The sequence below is a fragment of the Perognathus longimembris genome, chromosome 3 (assembly GCF_023159225.1).
Source record: "Perognathus longimembris pacificus isolate PPM17 chromosome 3, ASM2315922v1, whole genome shotgun sequence".
Classification (NCBI taxonomy): Eukaryota; Metazoa; Chordata; class Mammalia; order Rodentia; family Heteromyidae; genus Perognathus; species Perognathus longimembris.
Genome location: NC_063163.1, coordinates 17,000,041 through 17,016,133, shown reverse-complemented (window position 1 = coordinate 17,016,133; position 16,093 = coordinate 17,000,041). Strand labels below are relative to the sequence as shown.

The window sequence follows — 16,093 nt, the reverse complement described above, 5'->3', positions numbered from 1 at the left end:
TTAGTTGTTCAAATGAGACTATTATCCCTGAACAACAAAAGCTCAGTATCAGCACCTAGGCTCCGCGTTCAGGCCCTAGGACTAGAAAAAAATATAAGTCCCAATGACCTATGGTCACAAAATTTTCATAAAGTTTTCATTAAACATGCCACCATACAGAAATAAGTAACTTTACCTATTGAAGACATGACCAAAAAATAAGTGAACAGATTGAAAAACTGGATTCTAATAATTTTGCTAATATTAAAAAAATATTCAAGTCCCTGAAGATAAAAAAAAATTAAAGGTCTTAACTCATGTTTTTAATAAAATTCAAATGGTGATTTCCAACCAGTAAAATAAAACATGACCTACCATAATAGTGTTTTCTGAATTTCTTCCAGCTATGTGTCAAATTTTGAAGGATGTATAACATGTATTTTGATTTTAAGCTGTGTACACCTATTTTTATGGCTACTCTGTCAGACAGAATGCTACAATGTTTGCAGAATAAAGAACAACTTCCTTCGACTGAGAGGTAAGACATGAAGCATAAAATCAAATGAATGTCAAAGAAAGTATTTTCTGAAGCATTCAAGAAGTTGGCCTCATGAGGACCTATGAGAGCTTATTCAAGGCAGTAAACATTTCTTCCTACAAGCAACATGGTATTGAATGGCAAAAACTAAATTGTGCTGCAACTGTGGATTCTTTTATAGACACACTGTGACATTATATTGTGGAGCTTTTGTTGTATTATTACTGACTCATAGGTAGATAGTATTGTTCTCAGACTTAATTCTGTCAAGGGTGCTGCCAACAGTTGCAGTATTTACAAGTAAATTGCAAGCATAAATACAGCATGAAACAACAGCCCATGAGACACTTATCTCCATGTAACCACCAGAAAACCCAAGGTGGCACTGTGGCTCAAACTGCTAGAGCAGAAAAAGTTCAGGGAAAGTACTCAGGCTCCAGAGCCCCACAACAAAGACCCCAGGGAGAGCTATAAACTGTATAGATAATGACCATCACATTCTTTCCCTAAACTAGTACTTATTCTCTCTTGAGTGGCCAATATGTTCTCTAAGGACATTCTGAAATGAATCACTGCTTGTTAAGTTTCAAGAGTAATGTCAAGAGCCATGTCAAAAATTCACAATTTGTGGTGTTCCTTTAAAGCATTGTAAAAAGGCTTAACAACAAAATAACTTAAAAATAACCCTTTAAAAAGGTTTCATACCTGAAAGTGAGACAAAGTATTCTAACAAGACGAACATGCATATGTAGATTACTGTGTCCCCAGGAAATCAACTGCTTAGCCTCAAGGTAGATAGGTTCAAAGCAAAAGAGAAGTAGAAGAACTTGCATATCACATATAATCAGTAAGAGAGAGATAGTCACCAAATATTTACCATGTGTTTTCTATTCTTTTTAAAAATTTTAGTTCTATGAAAGAACACTTGTCAACAAATATCTAGTCCTCCTGAAAGTACAAGAAAATTGTTTGAATGGAAACAGGAGAGATCTTTTTCTAATTCTATTGGAATTGAAAACTTTATGGTTTTGGTTGTTTTACCTGCTGGGGTTTATATGCTCTTTACATAGTGCCTAGGGCTGTATCAACCACAACCAAGGTTTACCAGGATCAGCGAGGTGGCTGTGGAAAGAACAGATTCCAGAAATCTATTTTAATGTATTGTATAGTTTATTAAAAATAATTTTATCCTGGTGTTGGAGTCATTGCACAGAACAACTAAAGATTCACTAAATAATTCTAAGAAGAGATTATCTAGATAAAAGCTTATATCAGAATTCTACTAAAATAAAAGAAAAAAACATATCTATAATAGTATATCACAGGTAGCTACTATCTATATATTATATGGAAAACTACTGAATAATCTATTGGTTTAAACCCCTTGGATGAACTGGACATCTGTATTTGTAATCCCTCTGTTTAGGAGTTGGAAGCAGAACTGACATGAATTCTAGGTCAGTCTGTGCTACTTAGCAAGACCTTGCCTCATATATTCCATAAAAGTGGTGACAGGGCAACATGTTAGCTTGCAAGTACACTGAAATCCGAGACCACTTCAACCCATGACATGTATTGGAACATAGTTGTATATGTATTGTTATTATAATAACTCTTTTCAAGATCAATGGTTTAATGTAGAGATGCAAGGTAATTTTGACTTTTTTTTCTTCTTTTCCAAAGGGAATGTCTGAGCAATATTCTGGTTAAAAAAAGATAAATTTTGGAGATTGTACAATACTGGCCATCATTTCAGTTTTGCTATATCAGGAGATACCAAGAAGTAATAATTTGTTTCTACAGAAAATCACAGGGAACAAGAGGGGTCTCACATTTTCTTTTCTTTTTTCCTATACCTGAGAAAATAAAGTGCCATTGGTTGGCTACAGGATTATTCTCAATGTAAAAGTCTTAGAATTAAAAAATAGAATAAAGTAAAATAAAACAGGAACATTACAGGCCTAATTGCAAGGTCTTAGTATACTACAAGAGAAAGTCTAATTCGCAAGAGCGGAGAAGTTTTTGAGATTTTTCTTTCTTTCTCATAACTAAAGGAGTGCTTTCTCTATTTGCTGAGAAAGAAGGCCTGTATTTGTCAGCCACCATGTTGATTGGGAGGTAAGTCCCAGACTGAGAAGAAATAAAGCCCTTTAAAGGAATCCAGCATGCAGGTATTGTCTCTAGTATTTTCTTCTCAGGTACGAGAAATGACTTCCTGCAAACAGTGTAATAAAAGCCTCAGCCAAATCTCTGCTCCTTAATTATATATTTTTTACTATAATATTGTATATAGCAAGTAAGGTTTGGAAAGACAACAAAGCTTATGCATATTGAGAAAAAAAAGCTGCAAACTATGTGGATATGATAAATTTTAGGGCAAGCTGTTGACATAGGTTAATCCACAACTAATCTGCAATTGTTTAATACTCACTGACAACTCAGACATACAGCATTATTAATACAGAGAACAATCTCCAAGAAAGAGGACAGAGAGTCTTGCAATGCCATCATTTTATTGTACATATTATTTCTCATGACTAATACCTTGTCCTCTTCTCTCAGGATTACCATAACACATTCCTACTGATGCTTCTACATGGCAGAAAGATCTTACTGTTTGCAGCCACCTTCCATTGCCTCCCTTCTATTCTTTAAGATAAATGCCAATTTCCATAAAAAAGGTGTAGAAAGTTCTTAAGCAATGGAGGGCTGTTCAATTTCTCAGGCTCATTTCTTCCTCTAGCTTTATTAAATGTCTTACCCTTTCCAGCATCGTTCAAGAATCAGGTCAGTGTCCCCCCTTCAAGAACATGCCTTGGCCTTCTCTTCCTCAATTTAATTTAAATACTCCCCTGGTAGACTGTAGTAGCACTTATTGTATTAAATTGAAAACATTTGTCTACTTGTCTGTTCCTTTCAGCCGGCTGAGTTCCTTGAGGACCGGAAGCTTAACGTTCAATTTGTACTCTGTTCACATCCCAACCCACAGCACAAAGGCATTCACAGAAAAAACATATCTGAAATAATCACCACTCCATGGCAAGGTTCTTATGTCACTAAACTGATCTCTATGTTCAGAGGAAGTAGAGGCAGAGGGTGCTAAAATAATTATATGTGGAAGCAGAGATTAGAATCTCTAGTTACAAAAATCTAGTTGTAAACCTTTTCTATAATTTCAGCTAAGTTATTTGAGGAAATTTATACTAATTTTAGGGATCTCAGTTTGTTAAATTTTTAAATGGTTGGTCATCCTGGTTGAACAAAGACTAAAAAATTAATATATACAAATGTTTTAAATAACATGATCATGGTAAGGATTCTTTAGTCAATTTAAAAAGGGCTCTTTGAAGGATGTATTAGTGTATCTCTTCTAAATTCACTGATCCCATACTAGCACTGATCTAATTGAAGAAAAACTTATTTACTTTGCTTGTCTATCAATATCTGCTTAGTTGAATATTTCTTTTTTTTTTTTTTTTTTTTTTTTGGCCAGTCCTGGGCCTTGGGCTCAGGGCCTGAGCACTGTCCCTGGCTTCCTTTTGCTCAAGGCTAGCACTCTGCCACTTGAGCCACAGCGCCGCTTCTGGCCGTTTTCTGTATATGTGGTGCTGGGGAATCGAACCCAGGGCCTCATGTATATGAGGCAAGCTCTCTTGCCACTAGGCCATATCCCCAGCCCCTAGTTGAATATTTCTAAAGTAAACAATAGGGATACAAGTACTTTGTCTTTAGAAAGAATAATTGTATCGGCTGTAAACTTTTAAAGGCTCTAGTAAAATGACGTTTTCATCAGTTTTTTTAATCTTCTACTGACAAACAGACAAGCTCTGTACATTTATGTAAAAATAATGACACGGGCAGGAGCTAGTGGCTCCTGCCTAGCTACTCAGGAGGTTGAGATCTGACCATTATGGTTCAAAACCTAGGCAGGAAGTTCATGAGACTCTTATCACCAATTATACAACAAAACCCAGAAGTTCAAGTGGTATAGTGATACTGGTAAACCAAAAAGACAGGAACAGCACCCAGGGTCCCTGAGTTCAAGCCTCAGGATTCCTCACACACACACACACACACACACACACACACACACACACACACACACACACACACACACACACACCAGAGACGGGGGGGGGGGGGGGGGGGGAGGAGGGGAAGAGAGAAAGAGAGAGAATGACACATATCTCCTATTCACATAAAAAGAGAAAACTGCAATTCAAATACAGGTATCGGTATGAATAGTACATTTTTGTTTTAATTTGTTTCTTTACTTTTTCATCACTGTTTTTTTTTTCTTCATCGTGAAATGTATTCACATCCATGGGACCAAACATATGGCTTGTTATCAACAAGGTTGATGAAGCCACATATCTTGGCTGAAAGCATGCTGTGCTGCTTGTTTACCTTGGATAATTTCCTCATTGGTCTCAAAAGAATGAAAAAACACAATTGCAAACCATACCATGGATTATACATAACTGATAAACTCTCTGCATCATTCTAAACTATACTATGTCTGCTTACGTTTAAAAAAAACCTTTCCTTTTATCAAAATATTCAAAATATTGGGATGGTTGAATATCTTGAAGTCATTGGGCACTTGCTTAGCAAATGAAAGCCATGGATTTGCTTCCTAATGCACATGCACAAACAAATAAATGAACACAAATATGTAACATAGCAATCACATGAACAAAATATTGATTATTTTGGTAGGATGGGTAAATAAGTGTAGTATATGAAATTTATCAACTCATACTTAGGTTTCTTCAGTTCTGCCATAATAAAGCAGATTATAAAATGGAAAAAAAACTTTACAAGGTATATGTTTAATATTATCTGACACTACATGTCTGTCTTGTTGTTATATTGTAGGAATTTCATACTAAATCTTACATATCCAAAATATTTTCAGAAATTATATTTCATTATACTAACTTTGCTATTTAGAATCTCAATTATTTTCTCTTATTTATAAGAAATTATATTTAACATTGAATACAGGCCAAAAGAAAAATATAGCTGCATATTAATTGCATAAGCTCCTAAATTCACCAAATTAGAAAAGTTTGTCTTTTCATTTAAGAAATTTTCTTACTTTTACCTTAATTAATTATACTAATATGAAGATTGCTCTTGCTATTCAAGTTGTATTTACTAATTTGTGAAGTAAAAAATATAATTAACAGAAAATAATAATTAACATATGTTTATAACTTACTGCTACAGGTACATTTCAGAATATCAGTGAACTGAAACTTTTATTTTTCCTTGAGTTATTTTATTAAAACACATATCACATTTTAATGCAATACAGATAGATATGCAATCACATTTTAATTTTCCTAACTATACAATACACATAGACAAGCCAGAAAAGGCCAAATTATTAAACATAATAGGATTGGCTATACATGCATAAGTTCCATTTTGTACAAATAAAACTAAGATGGATTTTTCTGAAGGCTAACCTTTGTTGAATCACTTTCACTCTTTTTGATTATTTTCACATTCAGAATCTACTTACGTTAGCCTAAGTTAACCACCTTTTCTGTTTCTTTGAAGACATTCTAATATTGTTCTGGATACTTCCATCAGCTATCAGGCACTGATTTTAGAAGTTCTGGAACAATAACTCCAGGGGACTGATTGACAGTGACTGCTACCAAATTAGCATTTCCATGGAAGCCAGCTTCAGTTATCCACAACACAGATTTTCTGAACTGTTTTGCAATACAAGCTAAATCACTCACTGTGTATTCAAGAAAACACAAGACACTTTGTTTGAATACTGCATTAGGGCAGAAGTAAAAATCGTATACTCTTTAACACACTGTGTTCTGGAAAATGGAAAAGGCAAAGCATAACAGATTCTTGCTGTGTGAGATAACACTTTTTGTGGTGAGATGATTTAAATTTAGCTTACAAAAAAACTTCAAAACTGCACATATTGAATTTAAAAATCCTGAGGTTTATAGCTGATTGTCAATTCATTTGTTCTGAACATACCAAATATGCTAGAATTACATATGAACATATGGCAAATGGCAAGAAATCACAACTTAAGGTAATGTCTGAAACTGAACCGCTTGTGCTTTTGACTTTGTATAATGCACAGAAAAAAAAAGAAAAAAACACCTCAATACTAAAAAGATACTGAGAGCTAAAAGGGGTTTTTGATACTATCATGTAAAACTAGGGGAATAAAAAGTAAACTAAGATTATATTCTTAAATTTCCAAGTACAAATCTATAAAATATTTTAAAACCAAGACATATACCTAGCCATGTCAACTTAATTACTCCATTCCATCAGGTTCACACATACAAACACATGTCTGCCCAGTACCCATTCATTGGTCTTTTTCTATGATTAATCTTTTATTATTTCCAACAACATTAACCCCAGTTGGACTGATAATAAGAAAGTTCAAGATTATCTTTTAATTTTTAAATCTATTTTTTGCTTTTTTATTCTAATTTATAACTAGTTGTACAATGGAGTTAACAAAGCAGCTTATGAATCCATCTTGATCAATGTCAACTCTTAAAACATTCTCATGCATACTTCCACTATTGACCCCTTCCCTCACTCTTAATTTTGCAGGACATACACTGGATTCTTAACTGCATTCTCTCCCTCTTCTCTTCATTTGTCTACTCCATTCCCCTTTACCATACTCTATTTATCACTTTCAAGTACCTGTTGTTTCATTTTCCTGAACTTTTTTTTTGTTATTTTTTTTGCCAATTCTGGGGCTTGAACTCACAGCCTGAGCACTGTCCCTGGCTTCTTTTTGCTCAAGGCTAGCATTCTACCACTTGAGCCACAGCGCCACTTCCGGCTTTTTCTCTATATATGTGGTACTGAGGAATGGAACCCAGGGCTTCATTTATATGAGATGCGCACTCTACCACTAGGCCATATTCCCCTGAACTTTTATTTTGACATTCTAAGAAATTACACTCTTAGAGTTCACCTATGAACCTACTATTTTTCAGGTATTGCATTTGTATACATTTGTATATCACCCAACATATTGACTTATGAGTTTGTAAGCAAAATCTAGCTTCCATATAAAAGGGAAACAGGGATACTTTGTCTCTCTGGACCTGACTTACAAACTTACTTAACATACTTTTCTGCCAAGTCTTTTCATTTCTTCACAAATGTAACAATATCATTCTTTCTAATGCATGAATAAAACTCCATTATTTATATACACCACATATTTTAGTTCCATTTGTTCCTTGAAGATGGTAGTTGGATTGGTGTCTCATGTATTCAACTATTGAGCCCTATCCCAAACCTTGATTCAGAATAGTAAGTCAGTACTAGTGATTACAAATTTTCAATTGTAAAAATTAGCTTCTGGTATGTTAAACATCTCGATGAATTATTCTCTTTTGTTTCTATACATGACATGACATACCTATCATGTGAGGAATATCTGACAAAAAGGTACTGAAATAATAGCTTAATATAACAGAATTCAGAATTAAATATAGTTATCCAAAATTTCCCGTGTTGTGCATAATATTTACATGTGATTTACTTAGTAATGCTTTGTCCACTAATAGATGGCTTAATCTGAATAATATTCAAGTGAAGCTAGTATCTGTCATTCTATAATTTTAAATAATTTTCCTAATACTGAAACATAACTATACTATTTTTATAGCTACTTAGGAGGCAAGAGAATCTAAAAGTTTCAGGCCAATTATAGTAAAGGTATCAGTGATTGTCTGACTGAAAAATAATAAAAACAGAAAGACTGAGGATGAAGCTACCTGCATAACTAAGTTCATTGCAGAATTACTTACCATAGTTAAACTATAGAATGAACCCAGATGGCCCTCAATAGATGAATCAATGGAGAAATTGTGGTAAATATTCACAATGGGATTCTGTGCTTCTATCAGAAAGAATGACATTGTTCCATTTGTAAGGAAATGGAAAGTTTTGGAAAAAAATACTAAGTGAAGTGAGCCAGACCCAAAGAAAAATAGACTCTATGGTTCCCCTCATTGGTAATAATTAGTAAAGGTGTTGGGATAATCCTAGATGATCACAGTAGCTCAATTGCTATGTACATGTGATCACATAAGAGGATGCTAAGCATAATGATCCCCAAGATACGAAATCAAGTACTTTATCATTGTTGTTATTTTTAACTTACTATATGAAAGTATTTATTTTTTCTTTTGTTTGTCTTCCCTATGATTTTGTCCCTGTTATTCCTGTATTTGATTTTGGTACCCTGGGTATTGCATCTATCTTTATCTGTATAGGGAAGGAAAGGGGAACATAAAAATGGTGAGACAAAGGGTAAAGGAGAACTAATGAAACAATACTTACAAGATAATATGTTATAAACTAACTGTACAAAATCTTGGGGAGGGGGGTAGGGAGAGAGACGGTGGGAGAAAAATGAGGGAGCAGGTACCAAGTTTGTCAAAAACTGCATTCACTAACTTATGTATGTAACTGAAACCCCTCTGTATATCATCTTGACAATCAATAGTTTAAAAAAGAAAGACGAAAGACTAGGGAAGTAGCTTATATGATAAAGCATATATATATATATATATATATATATATATATATATATATATTCTGTTTTAGCCATGCATATTGACACACATTTTTAATTTCTTCACTCAGGAAGATCAAGAGGTTGAGGTTATCCTAGATTACATAACAAGACCCTGTTACAAAATTACTCAGTTTAATACATTATTTTCTAGTAGATGGAACAGAATATGATAGATTGGAAATAAAGGAAAATTAGTATTTTTATTCAAGGAACAAAAGCTATTTATGAGTTCAAGGATGTATGGCTAATTATATTAGTATTTATGTCTTAAAATTATTACATCTGTGGTCACACAATTTGATATGTGACATCTCTTTAACAATGTTTTTCTGAGAATAAAGTGGATAATGTAATATAGGCAATGGATGTGAATGGAATTTATCTGATGACATCATAAAAATTGTAAAGCAAATGGAAGAAAACTTACAAATAATCTCCACATCTGTATAATGTGGACAGACATTTGCAAAAATGTCCACTTTAGAAGGTGAAACACAATGAATGAAGATATGCCTTAACAGTTCAAAACAAATAATGTTAGGTAAAATTTTCACCATGAGATATAGGCATGAATGAATGACCATTCCAGATACATTGTAGTCTCTGTATGTTTGGTATGTTTATTAAACCATTATCTTGATTGACTTTTGGGATGTAGTGAATCTAGACTTAAGAAATGCCTTTTAAAAACTCTTTCATGGTGTCCTTGAGAACAAGAATTCATTTTGTTGATGAACAAGACATTTTAGTAAGATTGTCAATGGTTGATGATGTTCAGAAAGAGCTATAATTACAGAAAACTGTCAAGACTGAAAACAAATTCAAACAGCAAATGACAGAAGGCTTTGCCCCTTCTCTGCTTTATATTTTTATCAATGACTGTGATGATTAAAATTATAGCCAAGAGTGAGCAGAAAATGGTATCTGCTATAGTGGATGACAGGTGTCAAATACAAATAAAAAACAAAAGATCTAAAATGTCTGTGTGACTTGCATCTCACAATTCACATAATATATCAAATATTTACCAAAAGTCACCATAAAAGCAGATCTCAGATATCAAAGATTTATTGTAATCTGGATGAACGCATTATCTTATTTTGAAAAAAAAATGAAATGCCAATTTTTTTTATTTCATCAAGATTTTATTGTCGGTCAAATGGCAAGAAACATGCACAGTACTTTTTGTCTACAAATAAAGCAACATTTTGGTAAAATTTTCTTAAAGGTATTTAAGTTGCCAATTTTGACAATGAAAAATACACAAAGTATAGTTTCTTCTTAATCAGGAGTGAAATTCTTAGGTTTCAGCTTTCAAATATCTATGTACCATTAGCAAGGTAAATGTTATTAGTATTTTAGAAAAATATACTCATAATTCCTGTGTTGAAGTTTAAACATCATTATAAAGTATTAAGAGAATCAAAACTTACACTAACTGATATTCAATATTAGGGAATGTGGAGAATTAATTGAGTACATATAATATGATGAAGTTGATTCCCACATTTGGATCCTGGTGGATAGCAGAAAAGAGGAAAAGCAACTGGATGACTTTCACACAGTAAAGACATACACACACTTCCTGACTCGGTACTGTCTGTCCTATGACTCTGCCCATATAAGGATATAACCTTGTGAGACCAAGGGATTTGCCATTTCCAGAACAATAAAAAACAGTAAGTATCATTATAATACTTTCATTCTATGGTATTATATTGTTGTAACATAATATGCATAGATAAATTAATATTTTTCTTTGAAAATATGATTTTATTTATTTTTCACTATAATTGGTAAATAGTGTTTGTAATATGCCTGTGAATAGCTGTATTACTACTTATATTATAACCCTCTTATACTGTGATGTTTTTGCAGTACATACTAAGAATTACTAGCTTATAGGTGTTACAGATTTTTAATTTTAATGCATTTTAAATTATCTCTTACTGTGATTTTTTCATGGAGAACTCTAAGCATAAATTAATGTGATTATTGGTGTTTTACTTTCTCACTGACACCTGTTAATGTTTTTTATGACTACATTATGGGTGTGAAAATGCATCTTAAGTGCTATGAATTTGCAATTTACCATTACAAATTACAAACTTCTTAGGCTTTTTTCTCTAAGGCTCTTGTGCTTTCTTTTCTATGTAATATTTTTTAGCCATTTTTAACTTGAAATTTTACTCCTTGATTTGATGTAGTTATTAGTTACCTCAGCTTCCTAAATGTAATAACCACTATCACCTGCCTATAGGGACAGGATTTAATTTGTAACAATTAACCCAGGATTGCAGATATGTTTTAACAAGTTCTTATATACTTCAGTATGGAGTCCTTTATACTTCACATTTGCTCTATTTTCTGTTATGTGAACATAGTATACTTTTCAAAATTTAAAAGAAAAACTGATATTGACAAATCACTGTTAATTTAATTCCAGATGTGATGTTTTGTTTTTCTATTTATTTTCATTCCTTTTCTGCATTAAGAGCAAATTTTAAAAACTTTGCATTTAGTTGTCATGTTTTCTTCACTTCCATTTTTTTCTGCACATTTTTCATCTTTCCTCATGCTTCACAAATTTTACTGTTTTTAATTTTAGTAATACTAGCCATGTACTGTGTAGAGTATTGCTTTGCATGTAGTTTTTGCCAGTTATGAAATTATGGAAAAAAAGGTAACATGCATATTTCATCAGACTTCCCAACTGTATTTGATATCACATTACAAAATGTACTTTATTTACTCACTGCAAAGTTACTCTTTTCTCTCTTCCTTGCTCCAGTATTAAGTCTATACCCACTCAAGAAGTACATGAAGTAGGAAAGCACTTCCATCTTTGGCAGAAAGTAGAGTATTCATACATTCCATTCTATTCCGCTAGAAATATTATCAAGAAGGATTTACTTTTCCAATAGGCCTTGACTTTTTTTTTACTAGCTCTGATGATACATTGATGGTAACTTCTTCCAAGAGAAGTCTGGTGGGACTGCCTTGAAAGACTGTTGTTCACTCTAAATGCCTTTAGGATCAACCTTGGTTATATCCTGTAGATAACTAGTTTCCAGTTCTGACCAGCACTTTCTGCTTCAAGTTTGGCTTCTTTTCTTAAACCACATGATGATCCAAGAAAAACTGGTTTAAAACTTTTTGTAGCCTCTTCATCTTTCATGGTCACAGAATGGAATAGCATTAGTTCTATTTGGATTTAGCTTTGGCTAAGTAATGTTGTGGCTACTTCAGTCTTCCCTCTAGTGTATTAAAAGCCTGCTTGTTTTGCAGCCACTTTTGTATCCAGTGATGAGTACTTTTGATGTCCTTCCAGAACACTTCCCTTGCACTCACAAGGGAATCTGTCTCAATGTTTGGCCCCAAAGCTCTACACTTTAGCCTCTCTAAGCTTCTCACTACATTTCCCATTATTTTCCACATCTGCCTAAGGTGAAATCTGTTAGAATTTCCCTTTCATTTGCACAATTATTACACAATAATTTTCATTATCATTTTCCTAATTGGCTTAATTTCCATCAGATTGTATCTCAGGTTTTGGAGAGGTCCAACGGACAGAAGGAGGGTGGAAAGAATAGTCAGTGGTCTTACCAAAACCAGTATTTTCAAGTTAACTTTTCCATTTTATATAGCACATTTCATGTTTCCCCCAAAGCAACTACAAAAGGAGCAAAAGTCACTCCTGTCAAGTCCCTATGCATATGAGCTGTTGTCATCAGATTCTTTCAATGTATGTTTCTTTTCATATATTCTGCACTGATTCTGATAAGCATTCAAAACTTGACAATTTATGAGTTCCATCAGTCCTGAACAATTCTGAGTAATTTTCTCAACTGCTCAGACTTCTCTTGGTCTGTCATTCATCTTTCTGATAAACATATAGTGCCCAGGAGGAATGTGCTCCTGAATTGGTCTCCATGAATCTTTGCTTCATCTTCATACATTTATTTGCTTCTGTTTGGGAAGGCTTGGTTAGACATTCAGATTTTGTTTTCCTGTAAAACCTTGAACACTCCTCACTAAGTGACTATTTTACAACTCTTCCTCTCTCTTTCTTGCTCTTAGGAAGTTAGATAGATAGATAAAGAGAGGTATATGCACAGATTCAAAAGTAGATACATAAGCACGTCATTTCTAGTTTTTGTGTGTTTGTTGCTCAAATCAGTTGCTTCTTATTTCTGGATCATAAATTTAAATTTTTGTCCATTATATGTATTTTATAAGCAAGTATTCTGTAATATCTATGTATAAACTCCACCTGGCTTTAGTTTGTCTTCTAGAATTCTGAGATATCTCCTTTTGGGGAAAAGTACATCTATGAAGTATTTTCATTTGTTTCTGAGATTAAAAAAATTGTTACTAAGCACAGATAAACTTAAATATTTATTTATTGCTAGAAAGAAAACATTTGTAAAGTTGTTGCTTATGAATGAGTGATAATAATTGGAAGCAAGCATAAGCACATTTTAATTCTTCTTTTAAAGAATTATTCCTATGGTCATGTATATCAAATGGATGAACATTTCCAGGTTTGGTTTGGGGAAAAATACCTTATTTTTCCAAACAATAATGTAAATTTCTATTTACATATTTATGCTAGTTATAACATTAAATACCACAGACTTAGATTTATTTCTATTCTTCATTCTAATTGTATTTGCTATTACTCACTGTCTGCAAAATGTTGTTTGAATAAGAGATAAGGAGAATGCAATTACTCTGTGGCTTTTGTTGCTATGACACATAATTAACATGATCTTTATCTCCCAGATGTTCCAAATACTTGTTAGAACATAATACATTAACAAGTGTCATTATAAATATTTTGTATTCATATATCTGCCTATATGTATTGCATAAATGTATTGCCATATGCGTACTCACACAACTACATTAATGCATCTCTATTCAAACTTCCAAAGCTTCCTGATGATGATTTGTTCCACCTTTAATAGTAAAATTATTTTGTAAAAGAGCTAAACTGTAATTATGTTTCATCTAACTTTCTCTCTCTCCCCAATATGTCAAGAGAGTTTCATTGTTTGTCCAAGAAAAATCTCTCCTAAATGATTTGAACACTAAAATTTTACCCTATACATAACATCATATTTTATGATTAAATTTGGCTATTGGTCACCCACCAATATTCACAGCCATATTCTATAGTTAAATAACCTCTATACAATTCATATTCTTTTTCTATTTATTCCTTGAGGAATTAAAAATTTTATAACTTCACCATATTGCTTGCATTTATCTATTCAACCATCACCAATTCTTTCCATTTCTGAATTATCTTTTTTTTTAAATTATCTTGAAACAATACAAATTTGTTTATGTGTGTGCCAGTGAAGTCATAGTGATCAATATGGATTTAATTGGGATTTGAAAAGGAATTTGGTAAATAAATGTAACTGTATTGACTCTGAAATCTCTCATTATCTTAATACCTCTTTGCCATCCATCTTCTTTAATTTTACTATGTTAAAAATACCTTCCTTGCAACAAATTGAACAGTGCCTACAAGTATTCTAAGGCATGCATTTTCATTTGATCCTAAAATTAGGTCAAATCACTCAGTGTTTTTTATTTAGTCAAACATATTGGCCTCATTAAGATTAGTGATGAGAATGGATTTAACAAGGACTAATCTGAATTTTATACATGTCATTCTAACTGGGCTAATGAAATGATTTTGGTTGCCAGAAGCATTTCAGTCTGGCTATCTGGAGTGCAGCATTTTACATGAGCTGCCAGAAATAAAAGCATTCATTTGCACTTCTAGACAGAAAATGTGGGAGTCTACAGACTGACATACAGAATGAGAGAAACCCAATTGGACAATAAAAAACCTTTAAAGTGTCTCTCCAGATGGTTGAGCTGCTGTTACTCCACGTGGAACTGCAACACCCTCCTTTAGGTGATGGCATTTCTGCTAGTTTATGAAAATTCACAAGAAAAGTTCTGAACTCAAAGAGCAGTATTAAGCTTCTCTGGCAATCAATATTTTTAGCATGATTTCTGAGGTGTGATATTTATCATAGCCCTGATGATAGGAATACATAAATTTCTTCAAATAACTAAATAAACATGAACTTCTTTCACAAACAGTAGCAAATTTCTAATAGCTCACAAAGGAAGAAAAATGGCAAAAGAGCTTCTATGACTAACAAACTTAAAATTCTATTGAAAGGGAGTTGTATTTGTTTTCATTTATCAGGTTTGAATTCAAGGCATTTCCTTTTTTGCACAATAGCTGTTATTGGAGTGTCACTGCAGCTTTTATAAAATATGACTAATGATTATACAATTGTTATTTCCAGAGTCTGTTCTGAAATGGCAGCCAATAGAATTTTGGATACATTCAAATATTGGTATTTTACAGATGTATAAAGTTATTGTTTTGCTTTTGTTTGAATACAAGCCATTTGTTTATCTTAGGATGATTAGAACAATTAACAAATTTAAGTTTTAGCACAATAAATTTTCCATCTACTTATATATCCTTGAAATTTAAACAATCCTTGTGAGATTGACTCTGAATGCCTCTGTGAACTGTAAAGAAAAATGCTGTTATTGACAACTAAAATATTTTATACAGGAGACTTTTTCTAAAATATTAAATTAAATATAAAAATTTTAAGCTATTTATTGAATATTTCAGATATAGTTATACACATTGAATGGAAGATTCTATATTATCATGAATTAAAGATGAGATGTATAGGGGCTGGGGATATGGCCTAGTGGCAAGAGTGCTTGCCTCGTATACATGAGGCCCTGGGTTCGATTCCCCAGCACCACATATACAGAAAATGGCCAGAAGTGGCGCTGTGGCTCAAGTAGCAGAGTGCTAGCCTTGAGCAAAAAGAAGCCAGGGACAGTGCTCAGGCCCCAAGTCCAAGCCCCAGGACTGGCCAAAAAAAAAAAGATGAGATGTATAAAGTGCTTAAAATGTTGCA

The 16,093-nt window shown here is 33.0% G+C and overlaps 1 pseudogene; it reads left to right on the top strand.

Moving 5' to 3' along the window:
- The first annotated feature begins 404 nt into the window (after window positions 1-404).
- The window catches only part of LOC125347563, a 43,049-nt pseudogene continuing 27,360 nt past the window's right edge, over window positions 405-16,093 (top strand).